The 25,290-nt window shown below is 42.9% G+C and overlaps 1 protein-coding gene across 1 annotated transcript in view; it reads right to left on the bottom strand.

The window, feature by feature from the left end:
• Nucleotides 1–25,290, bottom strand: part of GFRA4 (GDNF family receptor alpha 4) — a 500,869-nt gene that overhangs the window by 436,155 nt on the left and 39,424 nt on the right. The gene's annotated exons all lie outside the window — the stretch shown is intronic.

Genomic DNA, 25,290 nt, shown 5'->3' with positions numbered 1-25,290 from the left:
TTGCCGAAATAACTTTGCAAAGTCTCCGTTTTCGCCTGTCAATCAGGCTGGTCAGGTCACATGGGTGTGGTGTCTTCACCCAGATTTGGCGTAGTTTTCCGTTGGTGGCGTAGTGGTGTGCGCATGCCCAAAGTCCGGAATCCTCTTCCAGGGGATTTAAAATAGCGCGGTGTTCGTTATTGCATTGGTGATCGGTGGGCGCGGCCATCTTCCTTTGGCCGCGCGTGCGCAGAAGCGGCGCTCTGCTGGCCGCGGCTTCAGGAAAATGGCCGCGGGATGCCGCGCGTGCGCAGATGGATATCGCGGCGGCCATTTTCCTGAAGCCGCGGCCAGCAGAGCGCCGCTTCTGCGCACGCGCGGCCAAAGGAAGATGGCCGCGCCCACCGATCACCAATGCAATAACGAACACCGCGCTATTTTAAATCCCCTGGAAGAGGATTCCGGACTTTGGGCATGCGCACACCACTACGCCACCAACGGAAAACTACGCCAAATCTGGGGGAAGACAACGCCCATGCGACCTGACCAGCCTGATTGACAGGCGAAAACGGAGACTTTGCAAAGTTATTTCGGCAACTTAGGTGGGTAATAAACGCATAACACACACACTAATGTAACGCCCACCTCTGCCCCTATTTAACGCTATTTTTATCCCATCTTCCAAAAACGTGGTGACAGGTTCCCTTTAAAAATAAAGAAAATACTACATACCCAGCCATCAACTATTTTCTTCGGTCTGGTCACTAGTGTGGTCCTCATTGGCGACCTCCAGAGCCTGAAAAGTTTGGAGTCTGCACTCACTCAAAAACATCTTGCTACGTCATGACATGCATCACACAATGCCATAAAGCCCGGGGCCAATCGCCATATAAGATGCCGAAGATGCCGGGTGCTGGAGCATGCCAAAGATACCGGGTGGTGGAAGACACTGAAGATAGTCATGTGAAAATCATTTTAGTTTTCCACCCTAGGCTTATATTCGAGTCATTAAGTTTTCCCAGTTTTTTGTGGCAAAATTATGGGGGTCGGCTTATACTCGGGTCGGCTTATACTCGAGTATTTATGGTATGTCTTATATTCTAGGTGCTTCAAAGTAGCCACCTTTTGCTTTGATGACTGCTTTGCACACTCTTGGCATTCTCTTGATGAGCTTCAAGAGGTAATCACAGGGAATGGTTTTCACTTCACAGGTGTGCCCTGTCAGGTTTAATAAGTGGGATTTTTTTCCCTTATAAATGGGGTTGGGACCATCAGTTGTGTTGTGCAGAAGTCTGGTGGATACACTAGCTGATAGTCCTACTGAATAGACTGTTAGAATTTGTATTATGGCAAGAAAAAAGCAGCTAAGTAGAGAAAAACGAGTGGCCATCAACTGTTAAGAGGAGCAGGCCTTCATGGTAAAATAGCTGAGTGATGGGGTGCTACGCCAGATGACCTGGCCTCCAGAGTCACCAGACCTGAACCCAATCGAGATGGTTTGGGGTGAGCTGGACCGCAGAGTGAAGGCAAAAGGCCAACAAGTGCTAAGCATCTCTGGGAACTCCTGCAAGATTGTTGGAAGACTATTCCCGGTGGCTACCTCTTGCAGCTCATCAAGAGAATGCCAAGAGTGTGCAAAGCAGTCATCAAAGCAAAAGGTGGCTACTTTGAAGACATATAAGACATATTTTCATATAAGACATATTTTCAGTTGTTTCACACTTTTTTGTTAAGTATATAATTCCACATGTGTTCATTCATAATTTTGATGCCTTCAGTGTGAATGTACAATTTTCATAGTCATGAAAATTAAAAAAAAATCTTTAATTGAGAAGGTGTGTCCAAACTTTTGGTCTGTACTGTATGTTTATTGTGTATTGAATCTTCACAACATAATAAACTATTTTTTGATTCACATCAAATAATATAGATGCAAATCGAATTTCCTGGACAAATTTGAACAAACTGAATTTGAATTTTGGCAGATTTGCTCATAATTAAGGGTGACTGGACCCGTGGAAATTCAGATTCTGGTACCTGATACAAACGTTATTCCAAAGTTCAGGTCGGATACCAGAACTGTACAAGAACTTGAACTTTGAGCTGAAAAATTCTCTCTCTCCTCAGACTTCCACCGGAACTCGGAAAATTGCAACGGACTTCCAGCAAAAGTTCTTGTTCAGCAACGGCCTCTAACTATCCGATTCAAACCCCGAACTTTTAACTTTGGTTCTCTCATCTCTACTCATAATTAGTTATGATATAAAGCCAGGTCAAAGTCGAAGACAAAAGAGTAGATGAACAGGAGGATGGTTTCAGCTTATTCACAATAATTTAACCCCTTTCTGCCAGCTGACGGAATAGTACGTCAGCTGGCAGATCCCCTGCTTTGAGGTGGGCTCCGGCGGTGAGCCCACCTCAAAGCCGGGACATGTCAGCTGTTTTGTACAGCTGACATGTGCGTGCAATGAGCGCGAGCGAAATCGCGATCTGCCCGCGCCCATTAAGTAGTTAAATGCCACAGTCAAGCGCTGACAGCGGCATTCAACTAGCGCTCCCGGCCGCGTGGCTGGAAATGCTCGCACCGCTGACCCCCGTCACATGATCGGGGGTCAGCGGTGCATTGCCATAACAACCAGAGGTCTCCATGAGCACCACCCTGTGGTCGGCGTTCAAAGCAACCCTGCATTTCTGCTACATAAAGGTGATCTGTACTTCACCTCTATGTAGCAGAGCCAATCGTGTAGTGCATGCTTCTAGCCTCCTATGAAGGCTATTGAGGCATGCCAAAATTTTAAAAAAAAAGTGTTTCAAAATATAAAAAAATAAAAAATATATATATAAAAGTTCAAATCACCCCCTTTCGCCCCAATCAAAATAAAACAATTAAATAAATATCAAACCTACACATATTTGGTATCGCCGCGTTCAGAATCGTCCGATCTATCAATAAAAACAAAGGATTAACCTGACCGCTAAATGGCGTAGCGAGAAAAAAAATCAAACCGCCAATATTACGTTTTTTTGGTCGCCGCGACATTGCATTAAAATGCAATACCGGGCAATCAAAAGAACGTATCTGCACCAAAATGGTATCATTAAAAACGCCACCGTGGCATGCAGATCATGAAAATTGGAGACGCTACGGGTATCAGAAAATCGCACAATTTTTTTTTTTTTTTTTTTTTAGCAAACTTTGGAATTTTTTTTCACCACTTAGATAAAAAATAACCTAGTCATGTTAGGTGTCTATGAACTCGTAATGACCTGGAGAATCATAATGGCAGGTCAGTTTTAGCATTTGGTGAATCTAGCAAAAAAGCCAAATAAAAAACAAGTGTGGGACTGCACTTTTTTTGCAATTTCACCGCACTTGGAATTTTTTTTCCCTTTTTCTAGTACACAAAATGGTAAAACCAATGGTATCGTTCAAAAGTACAACTCGTCCTGCAAAAAAATAAGCCCTCACATGGCCATATTGACGGAAAAATAAAAAAAAGTTATGGCTCTGGGAAGGAGGGGAGCGAAAAACGAAAACGAAAAAAACTGAAAAAGCTCCGGGGGTGAAGGGGTTAATATGCCTTTCTTGGAGCGGTAGGGTCTTGCCCCTATTTTAATGGGTGGTAAGAGCCTACACAAGGACGTGGTCTTCACCGATGCTGCAATGTTCGCCAACAAGAAAGTGGAAATCTTCTCAATAGATGGTAGAATCGGGACCTGCTATGCTGGTGGCAGGTAGGTCCTAAAAGGGGGATGCCATTTTCATTTTTGCTAGTTAACTTTTCCCAGGAGCTTTTCTTTATGAAGGGCCCAAGGATGCCCAAAGATTAGGTCCATCGCACGTCGGCTGGCAATCAAGAAACTATTTTTGCATAATGTAACGTAGAACGCACAACAAATGAACCTTTATCTTTATTGAATGTTCCCTAGTCAAAGCCTCTGGAGCCATTAGTTAAATGAATCTCAGCTCGTTTCCAAATGTTTAATTCTCTAAGCTTCGCTAATTTGTTAGAACTTACATTCCAACACCTAAAATTAGATAAACACCAATTTCGTTTGCGCCGAAGCTAGAGTAAGATGTTATTGTCCATTAGCGTCGGACTTATCCACAAATAAGCTTAATACAAAAATGTTATGGTGTTTGATGTAACAATAAAATACACAACATAAGCCGATTATGCAAATTTCATGCAAATCTCTTATCTTGGTCATTTTATCTATTAGTCCCATTTAGAAGGAAGCCGAGGAATCAACATTGTGAAAGCATTTACCTAACGAGCCATCGATCACTCCCGTTGCAGCTTTCCGGCTAATAACTCTGCAGACGATAATTGACTAAAAACTAAATATAATTTCAAAAGGAAATTAAAAAAATAAAAATAAAAATTGTTTAAGTGCGGTTAAGTCACGAGCACACGGCAAATTAATGTACTAGTCAGGAAAATGTATGATCACAGGTAAAATGTGGAGGAATTTATGCAAATCTTTGGAAATGTTAAGAAAATCCAACAATATTGTGTGAACGTTAACGTCTAACCAAAGGATCGAGGCAATTTATTACATGAGACTGACGTCCATCAAATTTGGAGAAGACGGCGAAGCCTCGAGGAGACTGTGTCAGAGGACTTCATATCTTCTAGGGGACCGTGAAGGCTTGATAAACTGTAATGGACATTTGGAAAATACTTGCGATCATTGAAAATATCCAGGAAAGAATCAGTCCCCTCATACCCTGAGCGGTGACATCCGGCCAACCGGACAGATGGGGGTCACGTCTCTTTGGTGGAGACTGGCTGAAATGAGAAAGTTCGGCTGAAGTGTTCTGCAGTGCGGAGACCAGAGCGTCACGAATGGCGCATAGCAGGGACACCGTATGGCGCCATGGCACGCCGAACTAAGAGGCAGGCTATAGAAGAGAGATCCAAACGTTGCGGGAGCTGAGGAAGGTAAGGAGAATCTTTTTTTTTTTAAGGTGTTGGAAAAGAGAGCCAGTATGGACACTATGCCAAGAAGGGGCACAGGATGGGGGATATGATACAAGGAAAGAGCCCAGGATGGAGGCATTATACCAGAATGGGGACATTATACCAGGAAGGGGTCCAGGATGGAAAAGAGCGCCAGTATGGACATTATATTAGGAAGGGGACAAGCATGCAAAAGAGCACCAGTATGGACATTATATTAGGAAGGGGACATTATATAAGGAAGAGCCCAGGATGGGGGCATTTTACTAGAATGAGGGACATTATACAAGCAAAGAGCCCAGGATGGGGTTATTATACCAGGAAGGGGGACATTATAACATTAAGAGGCCCAGGAGAGGGGACACTATACCAAGAAGGGGCACAGGATGGTAACAATATACCAGGAAGGGGACTAGAATGAGGTATATTATTACAGAAAGGGGTCAGGGTAGGGAACATGAAATGATTACAGAAAGGGGCAAAGATAAGGGACATTGTTACAGAAAGGGGCCAAGATGGAGAACATTATTACAAGAAAGAGCCAAGATGGGGATTATTACTGTAAGGTGTCTGGATGGTGACATTATTACATGGAGGGTGAACACTGATGTCTTTATAGGATCATGAACACTGCAAAGGCCCATATTTCTGACCAACGTGGATGTAGGGGCCCAGCTCCAAATTTTGCACCAGGGCTCATGGAACTCTACGTGTAGAGCCCGGACTACAGCTTCATCCAACACCAATAACAGAGACTGTGAGCCCGGCCTCAGGATCTGACCTCACAAATACTCTATTTTATGAAGGAGGACAAATTTCCACAGATGCCTTCGGAATCTTACAGAGGTCCTTCCCAGAAGAGCGGAGCCATTATATCTGCAGAGGGGTCGACTTCATATTTTTGTCTATGGATGAAGGAAGCTCCTGGAGGGGAATGTGGAGGGGGCACATACTTTTCTCCATATAGTGTATGCTTGTGACTGGAACCCCAAACACCTTGGATTCTGATTTATAGATGATCTCTTGCAGACAATATACTGTATATATGGATGTGATTATGTCTGTATCTCATGGATGTGCCGATCCCAACATGTGCCATTCATGGCAATACAGTATAGCTATAAAAATGTAAAAAAAACCCCCAAAACATGCTTACAACATGGGGAAAACCTCAAACGTGTGTATGGGACAAGAACGCCGCTCGGTCCCCAGAATAACAGAATAATGTGGCCCGTAGGGACGGCAACGCTCATACTGAGCCCCGCAGACGGCTGCTGCCTCCATAGGGCCTTGTTATCCGTCATACTCTACATTTCTATTTATCGCTCGGGTCCACGCCTTCCGCTAGATTAGGAGGCTGCATTCTCTCCCCTTGTAAAGAACATTTCCCCATTATGAGCCAAGGAGAAGTGGAGGATAAGCTGCGCGGCACAGTGTATCTTATCTGCGGTGCGGAATTTGAAGCTAAACACGCTGACAACCTCCGGTGTTATCTGAGCGGAAAATAGGGAACAAACAAATAGTTCATACGATGCACCTGATTTGCCAGTTAATGAGATTTAGCTTGTTCACAAAAAAATCCTATTATTGCTGGAAGCAGCTGCGTCCAGTCTACGGAGAGGAGTCTGAGACCGGAGAGAACGTTCGTCTGGGTTTTGCCTCGACGCAGGTGGTGCAAAGATACAGAAGAAATTAGAATCCTAGAATGTTGGCGTTGGAAGGGACCTCCAGGGTCGTCGTGTCCAACCCCCGGCTCCATGCGGGATTCACTAAACCATCTCAGACAGATGTCTGTCCAGCCTCTGTTTGAAGACTTCCATTGAAGGAGAACTCACTACCTCTCGTGGTCGCCTGCTCCACTCATTGAACACCCTCACTGTTAAAATAGAATCCTAGAATGTTGGCGTTGGAAGGGACCTCCAGAGTCATCGTGTCCAACCCATGCAGGATTCACTAAACCATCTCAGACAGATGTCTGTCCAGCCTCTGTTTGAAGACTTCCATTGAAGGAGAACTCACCACCTCTCTTGGTCGCCTGTTCCACTCATTGATCTCCATCACTGTCAAAAAGGGTTTTCTAACTCACCATTTCTTTGATAGTAGCATATTTTGGCACATGGCATATTTGACCCCAAATTTGCAATTTTTTTTTTAACTTCTCTTGCAACTTTAGAAAATTGTTAAGAATATTTGGTAGAGTCAGGTCCGACAATTTACTAGTATCCTGGTCATTTTTTAAAATAAATTTATTTTCTTTTCCCTAGCGTAAACTCCTTTAAGGGAGTCGTCCAGGTTATCTTTATTTTAACAGATGTGTTGTGTTGGGGGTCATCATTTTGTGACAATTACTAATATATAAGTTTTAGGCTATGTTCAAATAAACCTTATTAATTTATTCAAAAGTAGAAATATTTTTGGAAGAGTTTTTCTTTTCTTCAAGAGTGGCTTTTTTTTTGCTAAAGTAATTTTTTAAGCATTTTCATTGGACAGTGTCTAATTTGGAAAACTTTTTTCAAAACTTTTTCGGGTAAAAAAAAACACAGCAAAATGGATTTCCTAAAAAAACCCCAAGTTTTTCATTTTCAATAATTTCAGCAGGAGGATTTTGGAGCGTATCCGTTTAAAAAAAAAAAAAAAAAATTCCTCCAAAAGTGCATACAAAGCTGAACAGGTTCTCCTCCCCCTTTGTGTTGGCACAACCGTCCTCTAAAGACGGCATAACTCTCCTGTTCAGTCCGGCTGCTTATGGAGGATCATGTGACCACACCTCCTCCAATTAAAAAACAGCTTTCTGTAATCTAGTGTTTTTCTATTGGAGGAGGCTGATAGACAGGTTTGGTCACATGATCTTTCATCAGCAGTGATAAATAAAAAAATTTTTATCCTCCACCTTTTCCTAGCTAAAAATAAAGAAATAATAATAAAAAAAAACATTTGGAATGGCAGTTTCTATATAAGCCAAATAAAATAGTTTTAAATCAACACAATAAATGCGATGAAAAAGTAAAAACGCCAGATATGTAATTTTTCAGATGTTGAACCTCTCTCAAGAAATTAAATAAAAACGCTTCCGACCCAAAGCAATAGCAATAATTATTAAAGAAAAAAAAATAGACCTCTGCTCCATCAACAGAAAAAGCATTAAAGTTATAGATCTCAGGAAACGTACATTTATTTATTTAAAACAAGTTCAATTTTTTTGGTAAAAACGAAAACAGAAATGAAAAAAAAAAAAAAATCATATATAACTGTCCACTTAGGAAGCGACACTGTTTGACAATCAGTTTCACATGTTGTTGTGCAAATGGAATAGACAACAGATGGAAATTATTGGCAATTATCAAGACACCCACAATAAAGGAGTGGTTCTGCAGGTGGGGACCACAGACCACATCTCAGTACCAATGCTTTCTGGCTGATGTTATGGTCACTTTTGAATGTTGGTTTTGCTTTCACACTCGTGGTAGCATGAGACGGAGTCTACAACCCACACAAGTGGCTCAGATAGTGCAGCTCATCCAGGATGGCACATCAATGCGAGCTGTGGCAAGAAGGTTTGCTGTGTCTGTCAGAGTAGTGTCCAGAGGCTGGAGGCGCTACCAGGAGACAGGCCAGTACACCAGGAGATGTGGAGGGAGCCGTAGGAGGGCAACAACCCAGCAGCAGGACCGCTACCTCCGCCTTTGTGCAAGGAGGAACAGGAGGAGCACTGCTAGAGCCCTGCAAAATGACCTCCAACAGGCCACAAATGTGCATGTGTCTGCAAAAACAGTTAGAAACCGACTCCATGAGGATGGTCTGAGTGCCCGACGTCCACAGATGGGGGTTGTGCTCATAGCCCAACACCGTGCAGGACACTTGGCATTTTCCACAGAATACCAGGATTGGCAAATTTGCCACTGGCGCCCTGTGCTCTGGAGATGCCGTGGAGAGCGATCTACTGCCTGCAACAGCCCTCCATGTGCTCGCCAGAGGTAGCCTGACTGCCATTAGGTACCGAGATGAGATCCTCAGACCCCTTGTGAGACCATATGCTGGTGCGGTTGGCCCTGGGTTCCTCCTAATGCAGGACAATGCCAGACCTCATGTGGCTGGAGTGTGTCAGCAGTTCCTGCAAGATGAAGGCATTGAAGCTATGGACTGGCCCGCCCGTTCCCCAGACCTGAATCCGATTGAGCACATCTGGGACATCATGTCTCGCACCATCCACCAACGTCACATTACACCACAGACTGTCCAGGAGTTGGCGGATGCTTTAGTCCAGGTCTGGGAGGAGATCCCTCAGGAGACCATCTGCCGCCTCATCAGGAGCATGCCCAGGCATTGTAGGGAGGTCAAACAGGCACGTGGAGGCCACACACACTACTGAGCATCACTTGCTTGTTTTCAAGCATTTCCACTGAAGTTGGACCAGTCTGTAATTTGATTTTCCACTTTGATTTTGAGCATTGTTCCAAATCCAGACCTCCATCGGTTAATAAATTTGATTTCCATTGATGATTTTTGTGTGATTTTGTTGTCAGGACATTCAACTTTGTACAGAACAAAGTATTCAATGAGAATATTTCATTCATTCAGATCTAGGATGTGTTATTTGAGTGTTCCCTTTATTTTTTTTTTGAGCAGTATATATATATTTTTATATATCAAGGCAATCATACTGATCTGGAGAATTATAATGCTAGGTCATTTTTACTGTATAATGAATCCCCTAAGTGTGAGATACAAAAAAAATATATTTTCTGATGAAAAATTTTACGGTGTTTGAAATTTTTTTCAAATTTTTGTATAATAAAAAATAAAATAAAAGTTATGATGGGGAGAAAAAACAAAAACGTAAAAAAACTATAATCTGCTTGTGGGGAAGGGGTTAAAGATAGAGAGTGTAATTGTATACATTGCATACCATCACTCCTACATAATGTAATTCCCAATGAGTAATTAGCGGAATCGTATTAATGCATCCGTATGAATAATTTTCTTACTGACGGATTCATTTGCGCTCCTTGTAGCGGCGGTGTAAGCCACTTTTACCTGGGGGTTCAGATCGAGTTTCAAGAATATTACAAACACAATCAGTTCTTGCCACAGCTCACAGCACAGCGCCCGAGGCACGCTCCGCACATCTGACTGGTACCCAAGAGAGAAGGACAAGATACACAAGCTGTACCATGCTTCAAGTAAACATGTTATCTGGAGATTTTTTTTTGTTTGATGAAATTCTAGGAAATTCCACTTAAAAAGGGGGAGCATCAGAACGATTCCACTACTGATACCAACGCTAAGGCTGTATAGTTCTTAAAGCAACGATAAAAATGATACCTGTCTTGTAGTAATCCGATATGGCAGCGCTGAGAAATCAAGCTTGGGCTGAAAGGTGGCAGATGAGGTTTAACAATGACAAATGTAAGGTTATACACATGGGAAGAAGGAATCAATGTCACCATTACACACTGAACGGGAAACCACTGGGTAAATCTGACAGGGAGAAGGACTTGGGGATCCTAGTTAATGATAAACTTACCTGGAGCAGCCAGTGCCAGGCAGCAGCTGCCAAGGCAAACAGGATCATGGGGTGCATTAAAAGAGGTCTGGATACACATGATGAGAGCATTATACTGCCTCTGTACAAATCCCTGGTTAGACCGCACATGGAGTACTGTGTACAGTTTTGGGCACCGCTGCTCAGGTAGGATATAATGGAACTAGAGAGAGTACAAAGGAGGGCAACAAAATTAATAAAGGGGATGGGAGAACTACAATACCCAGATAGATTAGCGAAATTAGGATTATTTAGTCTAGAAAAAAGACGACTGAGGGGCGATCTAATAACCATGTATAAGTATATAAGGGGACAATACAAATATCTCGCTGAGGATCTGTTTATACCAAGGAAGGTGACGGGCACCAGGGGGCATTCTTTGCGTCTGGAGGAGAGAAGGTTTTTCCACCAACATAGAAGAGGATTCTTTACTGTTAGGGCAGTGAGAATCTGGAATTGCTTGCCTGAGGAGGTGGTGATGGCGAACTCAGTCGAGGGGTTCAAGAGAGGCCTGGATGTCTTCCTGGAGCAGAACAATATTGTATCATACAATTATTAGGTTCTGTAGAAGGACGTACAGTACAGACCAAAAGTTTGGACACACCTTCTCAGTCAAAGATTTTTCTGTATTTTCATGACTATCAAAATTGCACATTCACACTGAAGGCATCAAAACTATGAATTAACACATGTGGAATTATATACTTAACATAAAAGTGTGAAACAACTGAAATTATGTCTTATATTCTAGGTTCTTCAAAGTAGCCACCTCTTACTTTGATGACTGCTTTGCACACTCTTGGCATTCTCTTGATGAGCTTCAAGAGATAGTCACCGGGAATGGTTTTCACTTCACAGGTGTGCCCTGTCAGGTTTAATAAGTGTAATTTCTTGCCTTATAAATGGGGTTGGGACCATCAGTTGTGTTGAGCAGAAGTCTGGTGGATACACAGCTGATAGTCCTACTGAATAGACTGTTAGAATTTGTATTATGGCAAGAAAAAAGCAGCTAAGTAAAGAAAAATGAGTGGCCATCATTACTTTAAGAAATGAAGGTCAGTCAGTCCGAAAAATTGGGAAAACTTTGAAAGTGTCCCCAAGTGCAGTTGCAAAAACCATCAAGCGCTACAAAGAAACTGGCTCACCTGAGGATCGCCCCAGGAAAGGAAGACCAAGAGTCACCTCTGCTTCTGAGGATAAGTTTATCCGAGTCACCAACCTCAGAAATCGCCGGTTAACAGCAGCTCAGATTAGAGACCAGGTCAATGCCACACAGAGTTCTAGCAGCAGACACATCTCTACAACAACTGTTAAGAGGAGACTTTGTGCAGCAGGCCTTCATGGTAAAATAGCTGCTAGGAAACCACTGCTAAGGACAGGCAACAAGCAGAAGAGACTTGTTTGGGCTAAAGAACACAAGGAATGGACATTAGACCAGTGGAAATCTGTGCTTTGGTCTGATGAGTCCAAATTTGAGATCTTTGGTTCCAACCACCGTGTCTGTGTGTGATGCAGAAAAGGTGAACGGATGGACTCTACATGCCTGGTTCCCACCGTGAAGCATGGAGGAGGAGGTGTGATGGTGTGGGGGTGCTTTGCTGGTGACACTGTTGGGGATTTATTCAAAACTGAAGGCATACTGAACCAGCATGGCTACCACAGCATCTTGCAGCGGCATGCTATTCCATCCTGTTTGCGTTTAGTTGGACCATCATTTATTTTTCAACAGGACAATGACCCCAAACACACCTCCAGACTGTGTAAGGGCTATTTGATTAAGAAAGAGAGTGATGGGGTGCTACGCCAGATGACCTGGCCTCCACAGTCACCAGACCTGAACCCAATCTAGATGGTTTGGGGTGAGCTGGACCGCAGAGTGAAGGCAAAAGGGCCAACAAGTGCTGAGCATCTCTGGGAACTCCTTCAAGATTGTTGGAAGACCATTTCCAGTGACTACCTCTTGAAGCTCATCAAGAGAATGCCAAGACTGTGCAAAGCAGTCATCAAAGCAAAAGGTGGCTACTTTGAAGAACCTAGAATATAAGACATATTTTCACTTGTTTCGCACTTTTTTGTTAAGTATATAATTCCACATGTGTTAATTTATAGTTTTGATGCCTTCAGTGTGAATGTACAATTTTCATAGTCATGAAAATACAGAAAAATCTTTGAATTAGAAGGTGTGTCCAAACTTTTGGTCTGTACTGTAGATCTGGGGATTTATTATGATGGAATATAGGCTGGACTGGATTTCGGCTTTACTAACTATGTTACTATGTTACTATGTAAGCTTTGAAGTTACATGTAAATTAGCCTGGAAGTGCGCGGGGGCGTGTCCATGACTCAGTGCATATTGACACGCCTTCACAATGCACTCCCAGGATCATTTTCCAACTGGCTTCAAAGCTTGATTTCTCAGTGCTGGAACATCGGATTACTAAAAGACAGGTATCATTTTTATTCTTGCTTTAAGACCTATACAGCCGTACCTCTGGTTTTAGTAGTGATATCATCTTGACAGGTTCCCTTAAAAAATGTAACATTCTTGAAAGCGAATGAGTTCCGACAATAACTGATCCCCTAACTTAAAGTTATGCAAATTTGGAAGGTATTCCTTGTCCCCAATCATTGGGGATCCAACCACTGAGACCTCCACTGATGGTGGTTGATCATGTGAACTGCCACTCCATTTTTAATGGACAGCTGGGATAGCTGATTGTTGTGCTCAGCTGGTCTTTGGCAATCCCATAAGAATGAATGGAGCCTCAAGTGCTCATGATCAATCACCATTCCATCCATATGGTGCTCTTCAGAGCCCAGGTTCCTGGCGGCGGAGGTTCCACCGGTTGGACCTCCAGCAATCATGAAGTTATTCCCTATCCAATGGATGCAAAATAACTTTCAAACTTAAGAATATTCCTTTAAGTATTTAGCAGAACCCTGAAGTTTCCAGCTGTGAAAATTCGTAGCATCGAATATCTCTAACGCTCACTCCTTACCAGATTCTTAAAGGGTTATTTCCATCTTATAAAGCGGTAGTATATCAATAGAATATATTCTAAATTGATGATAATCTTCTAACAATCCTGAGAATTATGCTTAGGTTTTGCAGATATTTTGGCCATGACCCAGGTTACACAGCCAAACATCACCGTATGGTGCTGTAGGGGAATAGGGTCGCAATACGATCCACAAGTTACATCACAAGCATGTCGCAAAAAGTTGAAGTTTTTACAAATTGTTTGTCAAGGTAGCACTACCTACAAGGTTGCTTTGTGATCCCCCGATTCATCTGCACTATGATAGATCTTTTGGTCGATTGACCTGTGTCATGGCCAAACTAGCCGCGTAGTCCTAGCCAAAAAAAGATGTAGCATTTGTTTAGCGCCGAGTTCTTAACCTAGAAGAACCTTGTAGTCACAGCTCCCATGCTGAGATTTCCCTGCACAGCAACCGTCATGAAGATGCCGCAACAGAGAGTGGTCTTCTCCATTTCACGCACAACTGAACTGCGATCTTCTGACCACTGAAATAGAGGAGACCACTCTCTGTTGTGGGACCCCCCCATGACACCAGAGCTCTGCAAAACCCAACTGTGCAGGAGACCTACAACATGGCTCCAATCGATACAATAGAACTTAGCCGCCGATTCCCATCACAGCGGTTGATTGGAGCACCGCTTCAACCAGTAAGACTATGAAGACTAAGACTAGGACTAATGATGAAGACTAAGACAAAGATGAAGACGAAGATGAAGACTAAAGACTATGATGAAGCAGCAGAACCGAGTCAGCTCAAGACCAATCTGTCCTTGATAGTTGACGAACATTTTTGAAACTCATAAGGATGAAAAAAAAAAAAGACCAAAGCCCTCGGATCTATTATTTTCCATCACACCCACCTAATTTTTCCCAAAAGAAAACTGCTTTTGTAGCTTTATAATAATGAAAAAAAAAGTTATAAAATTTCAGCCGTTTTCCAGAATCGTACATGTAACATAAAAGAGTCACCTTTTCATATGCTACTGGATCTGAAACGTTCATTTATGGTGACAGGAGCGCCTTTAAGGTATAACATGACCTAATATTTTCTCTTAATTTACATATGGTTTTATTCCTGTCCTACGAGGTTCTATAGGTCAAGCATTCCTGGTGGCAAAGTGCCCCCCCTTCCCGAAAGTCGTGTCCATTATATCCTAAGGGGGCCGAGAATCACTGAACGTTCCAAGATAAAGGGTCAAAGAAGAAGGAATTATGGGATGAAAAAAACTCAACATCGGGAAGGCTTTCATCGAAGGAACAAGAGCCATACACAATAAATGAGTATTGTAGTGATGGCGGCACTGATACATTGAGTTACCCACAATTTTCAGAGTAATTTTCTTCCCATACGGAACGGATGGAGCCTCCGATACAACAGTTAATAAAGTTATTATTCAAAGATGACACGTCTGCAGGCGGCTTGATTTATTTGTTGTCCTCCGTAATTTGACACACTTCCCTGGATATTCTCCCGTTGAAAAACATCTTTTCTTTTTTTTTCGTTCTTTTGAAAGGACGGGGAAGCATGTGCTCAGAATAGTGTTAAATTAATAGATAAGGAAAGGTAATATGTATTATTCTTAGGGAAGAGGCGCCATGCATGCTTATATTTCATGTGGCGCGTAAAAAAAAGGCTTCAGAAAATAAGGCGTGAAGAAAATAATACGCAGACTGTACAGTCAGTTTTTGGGTCAAGGGTGCAGGATGCACGGAATTTACCACCAACACATATGTGTCCACCCAATTTCAATACATTATAGCTACATGGAACTCAAATGATGACCACCAGATGATCACATAAAGATGCAGCAGAAACATCTCCTGAAAGATTAATTTCAAATCTATATTTTTCTGGTCATCTTGGCAGAAGTCAAACCAATCGGAAAGGTGAGGAAGGACGCATCTGTACAAACCACCTACTGTAGGACAACCGTACAGCTGCTCGATCATGGTTGGTCCTTTTTTTCCCCCACTTTGTTCTTTGGTGGTCAGAGTCTGTTCAGGACTTCCCTTTCTATAATGACTGCAAATGATGGGTAGAAAAATCAGCCCAAGGGTAATGAGAGGGGAATAAAACAGGAAACAATCCTCAGGAACTCTGACTTGGATGGCAAAACTCAACCATTTTGAGCTCTGCTATGGTGCCTTTTGTTTGACTGATAGTTATTCCCTTCTATTCCACATTCTGCTTGGTCAAATTTTCCTCTTTTTATCCAATGACGGGAGAGGTAAAAGTTGCTGCCACAGACAACAAATGGGAAACTACTTTCTTTGAGAACAAAGGATTGGACATATTGAAGAACAATCCTTTTTAAAACCTTTTGTTGGTGGACAATCGCACTCCACCATCCACATTAGATAGTCATCCAACAGTATTGAGGTTTTATGTTTAGTGTGAAGGGGGCACATATAAAAAATAGCATTGGTAAGTGGCCAATGATATCACTCAGCATCTTCAGAGGTGATTGATGGTGGACCACCACTACTTCTTCACCCTCGATTTTGAAGATAACTGTCTGTTACAGGATGAGCAGAAAGAAGGTACGATTTCTTTAATGGGACTTTATATTTAGTGTGATGGGGGCACATTTAAAAATAAGCATTTTTGAGTGACTGATGATGATGCAACTCAGCAATCTTCAAAGATGATTGATGGTGGACCAATATTACTTATTTTTTCTTGAGGATAGCTGTACATTACAGCTTGAGTAGAAGAAAAATAAGATTTCAGCACTTGTATAATTTGTGTTAAGGGGTTAATATAAAAAAGTGTTCAGAAGGTTCACAAAAAAGGAAGGTGTGTGACAAATGAAGTCACTCAACAGGTGAGAAGTGATCAATGGTGGACCATCATTACTTCTTCCTCAATCTTGACGACAGCTGTCGGTTACAGGATGAGTAGACGGTACGATTTCAGTACTGGTTTTTATATTTAATGTGAAGGGGCACATATATAGCGTAGCATTGGTGAGTGAACGATGATGTGACTCAACAATCTGTAGAGATGGTCTATGGTGGACCACCATTTATTCTCCTTTGATCATGAAGATAGGTGTTGGTTACAGGTGATTCGAAAGAAGTTAAAATGTTAGTATTGTGGATTTATTTTTTGTGTAGTAGAAGGAAGTGTTCATAAGGTTCACGATAAGAAAATGAAGGTGAGTGACCAATAAAGTAGCATCGGTGAATGACCGATGATGTGACTCAGCAATCTTCAGAGGCGATCGATGGTGGACCACCATTACTTCTCCTTCAATCTTGACGATAACTGTTATGTAGGAGTAGAAACAAGATACAATTTCAGGATAGGGGTCTTCTTTTTAGTGTCAATGGGGCACATAAAATAAGTAGCATTGGTCAGTGACCGTTGATCAGCAATCTTCAGTGGAGATCGATAATGAACCACCATTACTTCTACTTCCTCGATCGTGGGTGGCACAGTGGCTCAGTGTTTAGCACTGTTGCTTGGTCTTGGGTTCAAATCCCACCAGGGAAAACATCTACAAGGGGTTTGTATGTTCTCCCCATGCTTACGTGGTATTCCTCAAAGAGATATTGGTAGGAAATTTAGATTGTGAGCCCCGATGGGTCAGCGATGATCTTTGAAGATGGCTGTCAGTTACAGGATGAGTTGAAACAAGCTAAGATTTCAGTGATGGGTTTTAGATTTAACTCGCTGAGGATAAAATGAAGCATTGCTGTGACCAGAAATAAAATAGTTAACCTTTGAGGGACAATTTTATATGTGACGTCGGGGCCTCTGTTGTTCAATATAATGGACATGTAATGGACGCATTATTCTCAGAAAGCTTTTACATTTTTTTTTTAATGAAGACATCATTAGGGTCTGATTTTGGTGCAATTACAGGAAGCTTTTAATGTCTCGCTCCGACATATTGGTGAAATTGGCGAAGCTCTACGTGCATAATAAATTCAGCAGATCAGATCATTAAAAGGCGAAGGGAATTCAGAGAGACCATGACTTAAAAGCTTAATGTCCACCGGGTTGCTATGGATTTTATCACATGTCTGCTATTTCCAGGCTCTTATTAAATACGGCTTTCTGGTGTTTTCATAAAAAGAAAACAATTAGCAATTCAGTGAAATAGACGTAACTGTTACTTTCTTCTCTAATGCAGAGTTTGCTGCTAAGACTGGAAAATATTTACCAGCAAATCCCCTTAACCGAGGACAAAGAACGTTCAGATATTAGAGATTAACCTTCTCATGGCGAAGTGGAGGTCGTATGTTCATGGATATAATGGCACAAGTTGGGACACCATTGTCTCTCTAATCATATGTATGGAAGTTCCAAGGATTGACAAATCGACAATGTTTAGAACTCTCTTAGAAATTAATCGAGGAAGTTGCCACCTCTCTACTAATGACAGCATGCTACATTCATGTTTTCCATGGTCAGAGGTGAAGAATCCTCTGCCACAAACCTCTGTCACTGGCTTATATTCCCTGAAAGCAAAAAAAATGAAATCTCAACTATTTGATCCTTACTTCTCACCAACTTCATCTGCTAGGAGCCCAGGGGCAGATACGCCATTAGTGCACAAGGGCCCAAGAGGTAAGGGGCCACTACCACCTCCACAGCAGGTGGAATTATGCATTATGATGAATTATTGTACCGCAGTTGTCCCATATACTGATCTTCTGTCTGTGTCCGCCATTGGGTCAAAATTAGCCTTTCATGCAATGCGTGTGGTTGGGGGGTTTAAATAAAATAAGGCAAAATGGAGTGCTTTATCAAAATGTATTCTTCTCAAAAGAGATAGGTTTATTTGATCGCTATATTCAAGGGGAATAGCCATAGGGGGATGCACATACAGCAATAGGAACTGTGCCATGATGCCAAAGGGAGTCTCGTCATACGAGGAGGCCCCAGTCTTATGAATGGCAGCTGGATGGTGGGGGGGTCCGCTTACAGATTTTGCATTGGAGACAAGCCACTTCATGAGTTGTTTAATGCCAAGAACCAGGAAGGTTATTACTGGTCAGTTAGTCTTAGTATTCTCCAAAGGGGCTGTCCCAACACGCTTTTTCCTGGCGTCCCAATAGGAAGCCCTACAATGGGTTGTCCCAACATGCTTTTTCCTGGCATCCCAATAGGAAGCCCTACAATGGGCTGTCCCAACATGCTTTTTCCTGGCGTACCAATAGGAAGCCCTACAATGGGTTGTCCCAACATGCTTTTTCCTGGCATCCCAATAGGAAGCCCTACAATGGGCTGTCCCAACATGCTTTTTCCTGGCGTACCAATAGGAAGCCCTACAATGGGTTGTCCCAACATGCTTTTTCCTGGCGTACCAATAGGAAGCCCTACAATGGGCTGTCCCAACATGCTTTTTCCTGGCGTCCCAATAGGAAGCCCTACAATGGGCTGTCCCAACATGCTTTTTCCTGGCGTCCCAATAGGAAGCCCTACAATGGGTTGTCCCAACATGCTTTTTCCTGGCGTCCCAATAGGAAACCCTACAATGGGTTGTCCCAACATGCTTTTTCCTGGCGTCCCAATAGGAAGCCCTACAATGGGCTGTCCCAACATGCTTTTTCCTGGCGTCCCAATAGGAAGCCCTACAATGGGCTGTCCCAACACGCTTTTTCCTGGCGTCCCAATAGGAAGCCCTACAATGGGTTGTCCCAACATGCTTTTTCCTGGCGTCCCAATAGGAAACCCTACAATGGGTTGTCCCAACATGCTTTTTCCTGGCGTCCCAATAGGAAGCCCTACAATGGGTTGTCCCAACACGCTTTTTCCTGGCATCCCAATAGGAAACCCTACAATGGGCTGTCCCAACATGCTTTTTCCTGGCGTCCCAATAGGAAGCCCTACAATGGGTTGTCCCAACACGCTTTTTCCTGGCGTCCCAATAGGAAGCCCTACAATGGGCTGTCCCAACATGCTTTTTCCTGGCGTCCCAATAGGAAGCCCTACAATGGGTTGTCCCAACACGCTTTTTCCTGGCGTCCCAATAGGAAACCCTACAATGGGTTGTCCCAACATGCTTTTTCCTGGCATCCCAATAGGAAACCCTACAATGGGCTGTCCCAACATGCTTTTTCCTGGCGTCCCAATAGGAAACCCTACAATTCCATAATCTGAAGAAAAACAAAGTAATCGCTATTCATTGTCCATGGGACTGGGGAAATTACAGGCACGCAAGGCCACCACACAGGTCATTTCAGAGTCCGGTCCTCACGATTGGAGGAGATACCCATTGCCCCTCAGTAAATCAGCAAATATGACATCCTGTGGATAAATTCATAGTTTCCACACAAGATCTCTCCAAGGCCATGAGAGTCTTAAAAAGTGTGAATGTCATCCATAACCACAAAGCATCAGGGTCCTGATTTGTAGCGTTAAACATTTGCAGGACCCATTATTCTTCCAACCTTCCATCATTTTACTATGCGTCCACCTACTTCCCAGAAGGACCGCTTGCACCATCTGTGCCATATGCTGGTGCCGGCACATCCCTGTCCCCGAATCCTACACAGAGAATATTCAGGCAGCATCTGGCTCCCCCGCCAATATCTCTTTCCTGGTTTCTAAACAGCTCTGAGGTTCTCGAGGCCATTCAGAGGCAGATTAAGCCGCTAATGTTCTGAATCTCAGAGCTTCTTCTCCGAGCCAAACAGCCCTGGCCATGAATACAACTCACAATGAGACACTATCAGTTAAATATTGCGGAGCTTATAGGAAACCCACAGAGATGTTTTAATGAAGTGATTTATTTCCTGTCATTTGTAAAATACTCCCATACAAATCAACACCAGCAAGGCAAGCGAGCTGCCACAATATTCTCCTCCAGCCCCTCGTCCCTTCCTATTCATTTTCTTATCATTTTCGAAAGGAGGAGGAAAAATGATGATAGGAAATGAGACGTTAAGACAAGATTTGGAGTTGGGTTTAATAATATTTCATATGTTAGAATGGCTTAGTTTCCTTTACTTGATTTTATTAATTATATGTTTTTTTTTTCAGTTTCCTTTGGGTTATGGAAGCAAAGGTTATTATGGCAATTAGTTGGCTCTAGAGAAGTCATCTTCATGGTGGCCTGGAGGTCCACAAGACCTTCTCCTTTTTTCTCGCCTGAGGTTTTAAATTCCATATATAGTCATTGTAATTGAAATTGTTGGATAATGATGATGATCTGTACTTCCTTTCACCCAAGGCATAGATTCACTTTGGTACCCCATAAATTAATATATGTGAATCCCCATACTCTGTGCCCAATCAGTATAACCTCTTCTCTTTGGTCAAGGCTTTAGTAATCTGCCACAATGCAATGTGATAATTCAGAAAAAAATAGGAATCACTTTGGGTGCTTCTTCCGATGGAGGAAGACCACTGGAGATGCCAAGGGATAGTGCAGCGCCCCAGAGTCCTGGTCGTTGTAGTACTGTTGCTCCGCCACTAAGGGGAGTGATGGTACGTCTGATGGCACTGAAGGAGTTCATCTGACCAGGTATCACAGACACCAGTACACTTCACAGTCTGGCCTCCAGGGGGAGCTAAGGGTGCTATGTATTAGGCCACTCCTCACAATCTGGTAAAACTGGGGGTTAGATAGAAAGTTAGACAGAAAGCTGACTGGGTTGGAACCAGGCAACATCCTGTGGCAGAGGGTGTTGCAGGGGAAGATTCAGGGGGGTCCCTGTCAGGGGTGGGATCCTGACAGAGGCCTAGCGAACAGAAAGAACGTTACGGGACCGCGCCTGCACTTCATCGCGGCGGTACCCCAAGAAAGGACAAGAAGTGAGGTTTTTTGTGAAGAGTGAGAAACGAGATCAAAGCAACATGGAGAAAACACCAGTAGGAGTCGTGCTGTAAGATCGAGGCAACATCCTACTGAGGCGCGTAGCCGGTGGCCAGAAACGCCGAGGAAGTACTGGCTCCAAGCCCTACTTCAAACCAACGGCAGGACAGTCAGTTATAGGAGGGCTGTCTCACCTAAATCACCTAAGCAGACATAGGGGGCAACAGTGGGAGAGGGGCGACTCTAGGGTCCCGGAAGACCTCCAGGCCTACCCGTCATATGGGTGCGTCCTAGCCATATCATCTGGGGGACGGTGAAGAACATCAGAATCAGTTGTGAGGGAAAATCAGAAACAGACACAACAGTTGTGAGGACTATCCCGTGGTGCTCAGCAGGGAAGGACTACAACACACAAGCGCTAGAAGGAAGGCACAGATTTCCACCTGCAAAGGGAACTCTGGAGGTGCCATCGGACCGGCCGGTCTCAGACAGCCCTGTTAACCGTACTCTGGATTGAGGATCCTGAAGCCTTCAGTAAAGAGGTAAAGAGACTGCAACCCTGTGTCCTCGTTATTCATCGCACCTTGAACCACACATCATCACTCTCAACTTTCATTGGACGCACCTTAGCAGGGTCACGGACCGGGTCTAGCCACCGTGACAATCCCAGAACCGAGACAGAGAGGCCCGGTACCGGGTACCCCTCGGCCCTGCGACGGTGGGGGCGCTCCAATTACTTGGTTCTTTGTATTAAAAGTTCATACAAAGAGCATGACCTGCTCTTTTCTTAGACACAATGGTATGCATCCGCAATTAACATCCACATCCCTTTACCCAAAACCTAGTGTAAATCACGATCAGACACCGCTTTACTATACTTTCAACTGGTAATCCCAATAGGAAATCTTGGAAAAAAAAAAAAAAACAACTTGCCTTGTTAAGAAAACCCATTATTGATCACAATATTAGAGAATTTTGGATTATTAGAAGATGATCTCTAATTAAGGGTCTCGAGTTAATAACCTACAAAGAGAACCTCTAACTACAGAGAAATTGGAATATATACAACATTAATATGCAAACTTATTTCACCGTCATCCGATACCGGGCACGATCAGTCCAAAATTGATTACAATGCTTACATGAGGGCAAACACTCTGCACGCACCAGTTTTCTGATTTACCACTCAAGGACCATGTTTGGTGCAACCTACAGATGGTGATGTATGTGTCATCCGATCAATAAATGGACCAGGGGCAAGACTTAGAGAAGACTGATCAAGACACCTAAATGTTCTAGTCACAGCCAGAAAACATTAGTTCCTTCATTTACACTTTCAGTCCCTTTACTTTAACTAATGGCAATAACTTTAGAAGGATCATTTGAGGTTGGAAATGGTAGTGAGAACGGTTTATGGGGTGCTGCTCAATTTTGGCTTACTCTTCCCAAGAAAAAACACTTTGCACATGATCCACTTTTCAACTCCCGATCAACCATCAAGTTGTCAACCGTCTTACCAAAAATTCACCAGGACACTTACTCTGAATATGCCCAGTGGACACGAGTCCTTATTGGCATATGGCTTTGGACGTTTTTCATAGAACATGATTTTATGGATAAAACTATAGAAATATCTTTTCTGCTCACAAATGGCCAGGTAAAATCTTCCGAGCGGTTCCTTTTAAATACTTGGAGCTAGATTTCCCCATAGATGACCACTTTTGGTCTTAGTAACCGACCCCCTGAAATTATCTTATTGTTCTTCTAATAAGGGAGATTTTCCAAAGTGGACAACTCTTTTTTTTACTTATGTGAACCCTTCGTTTATGATTTTGGTCAATAATATACCCAAGGAGGCCATCCTTTCTCTGAATTGATGTGTCCTCCATACTCCCTGAACTGCGCTCTTGTGGTCCTCCTCTTCAGTCCTTTCTTTCAGCTACGTCTAGTACATATCTGCTCACCGGGGTGGATTAATCTTACGCACAATGGAGAGTCATCATATAAACAATGACTAAGTGCTCCCTTGCCTCCGTGAATTTATGAGTGCACCTCTGATGTGGTATAAAGATCAGCGAGGACCATATTGTGAAAACAACACTCTTCAATATGGTAATGAACATTTAATGTCGCATTAACTTTCACTCGAGTCCATTCGCAATATTTAGAAAATGCAGTTGGGAGATGAAAGCCACTTAGGAAGCAGAATACGCAGCGTGGTGACGGTGAAGAAGGCTTGTGCTGGATCCTATTTCATTATTGGGTTTATACTCTTCCGTAGAGAACAGAGCGGTTATCTCATGTGCAACAAAACATGTAAGTACCGGAGCAAAATATCCGAAGATGAACAATCCCGATGCAACCAACTAAGTGCAATCTATTCTTCGTGGACATCAAATATTAAATTACAGACAATCCTTGGTCGGGTGTACCAGTAACAAAATAAAACAATTGTACATAAGTACATGGATTTGTCTACTTTATTCCTATCGGAATGAATGAGAACATATTGTCAACTTTTCACAAATGTGATGTGGTAGAATTAGGAATTTGTTTGCCCCATTTTGAAGACCACACACCTTTGTTGGACTACTTCTCATTCCACACCCTATCCAGCCTTCCAATTATACATCTTGACATTGGAACTCAGAATGAAAGAAAAAGAAACGTTGTGGGAGGGTTACTCTGTGAAGCCCCTCCGGGAGGTGTCCTATTTGCTTCTGAACTTTCTGGACATTCCCGTAGAGCAGCATGTATGCGGAGGTCCTACTGTTTTTAAAGAACTGTTTTAAAAGAACAGGTATAAGCTCCCAACAATTGCATTAAAAAATTATACCACCTCATAGGTCTTTTTATGGCTGGAACACATTCATAAAAGAACCTTAGACCATCAGATGATCTTTCTTCTTTTGTGACCTTCTAAACTGTTTTGCTAGGTGTACGACACCCAGATGACTCATCAGCCCCTCTAGGAGGTGACCTCTTGTTTCTAAACCTTCTGGACATTCCCGTAGAGCTGCAGCTATTTTTACAGGACCGGTGTATGACCCCATTAATTTAATAAAAAAATACTCCACCCCATAAGATTTTTCATGGATGGAGCAGATAATCATACAAGAACCTTGGACCATTAGATGATCCAAGAGAGACCTTCTGGACTCCCGGAAGAGTTGGCAAACCTTCAGGGCATTGCAGAAGATTCTTGGGATATCCCACAAGGGAGATCTCATCGAACTTTCACCACTGCTAGGATGAGAGCCCTGGTATCTGGAGGCACACTAGAGGGGGTGGAAACAGGGATGGAATGGGGCATGACCTGCCCCCGAAGGGACATGGCTATAGAAACATAAAATGGCAGTGTTTATTTAACCTTTTGCCCCCACAGCCAAATTTGGCCTTTAGGAAGGGACAAAATCTGATGTAGAGTTCTTGAGGCTTGTTTTTTTTCGGTGGAACAAATTGTATTTTTCAATATCATTACTTGGGGGTACATATAAGGTATTGAAAAATTTTGCTGGTGAGGTATAAAAAACCCAGCAACTTATCACTCTCTTTGGGCTGGAATTTTTTGCCAACAGTGTTGGTGGTCATTTATGGCCCGAACTATCCCAACATTCATTTAATAGCAGCGTGATGCTGTGTGTTGTGTTACAAACCTATAAACAGAATGTTGACTTATGAAAACCTCATCGTTTATACAGAAGAAGTTGCCTTCCATGACATTTTCGATGCCGGCTCTGACTTGTTTGATCATTGCACTTCACAAGGATTTCCATTTCCTCCTGACACATTTGCATCAGATCAACTCTTTAGAAGAATTCACCGGCGACGACTGCCAACAGCTCTCATCCTTGATACACTGTGTCACCGACCACTCCACGGGTTTCATTAGTTTTTTTTTTTCATTCTCCCTTTTTGTAATTAAAATAAGGATAGTTTTCATGATGTGACCTTGAAGAGGCTTCTCTCTGAGTGTTTGATGCACAGTTAATCAT

Source organism: Ranitomeya variabilis, chromosome 1, assembly GCF_051348905.1.
Source record: "Ranitomeya variabilis isolate aRanVar5 chromosome 1, aRanVar5.hap1, whole genome shotgun sequence".
Taxonomy (NCBI): Eukaryota; Metazoa; Chordata; class Amphibia; order Anura; family Dendrobatidae; genus Ranitomeya; species Ranitomeya variabilis.
The sequence above is the reverse complement of the archived record's forward strand: the minus strand, read 5'-3'. Positions and strand labels throughout refer to the sequence as shown.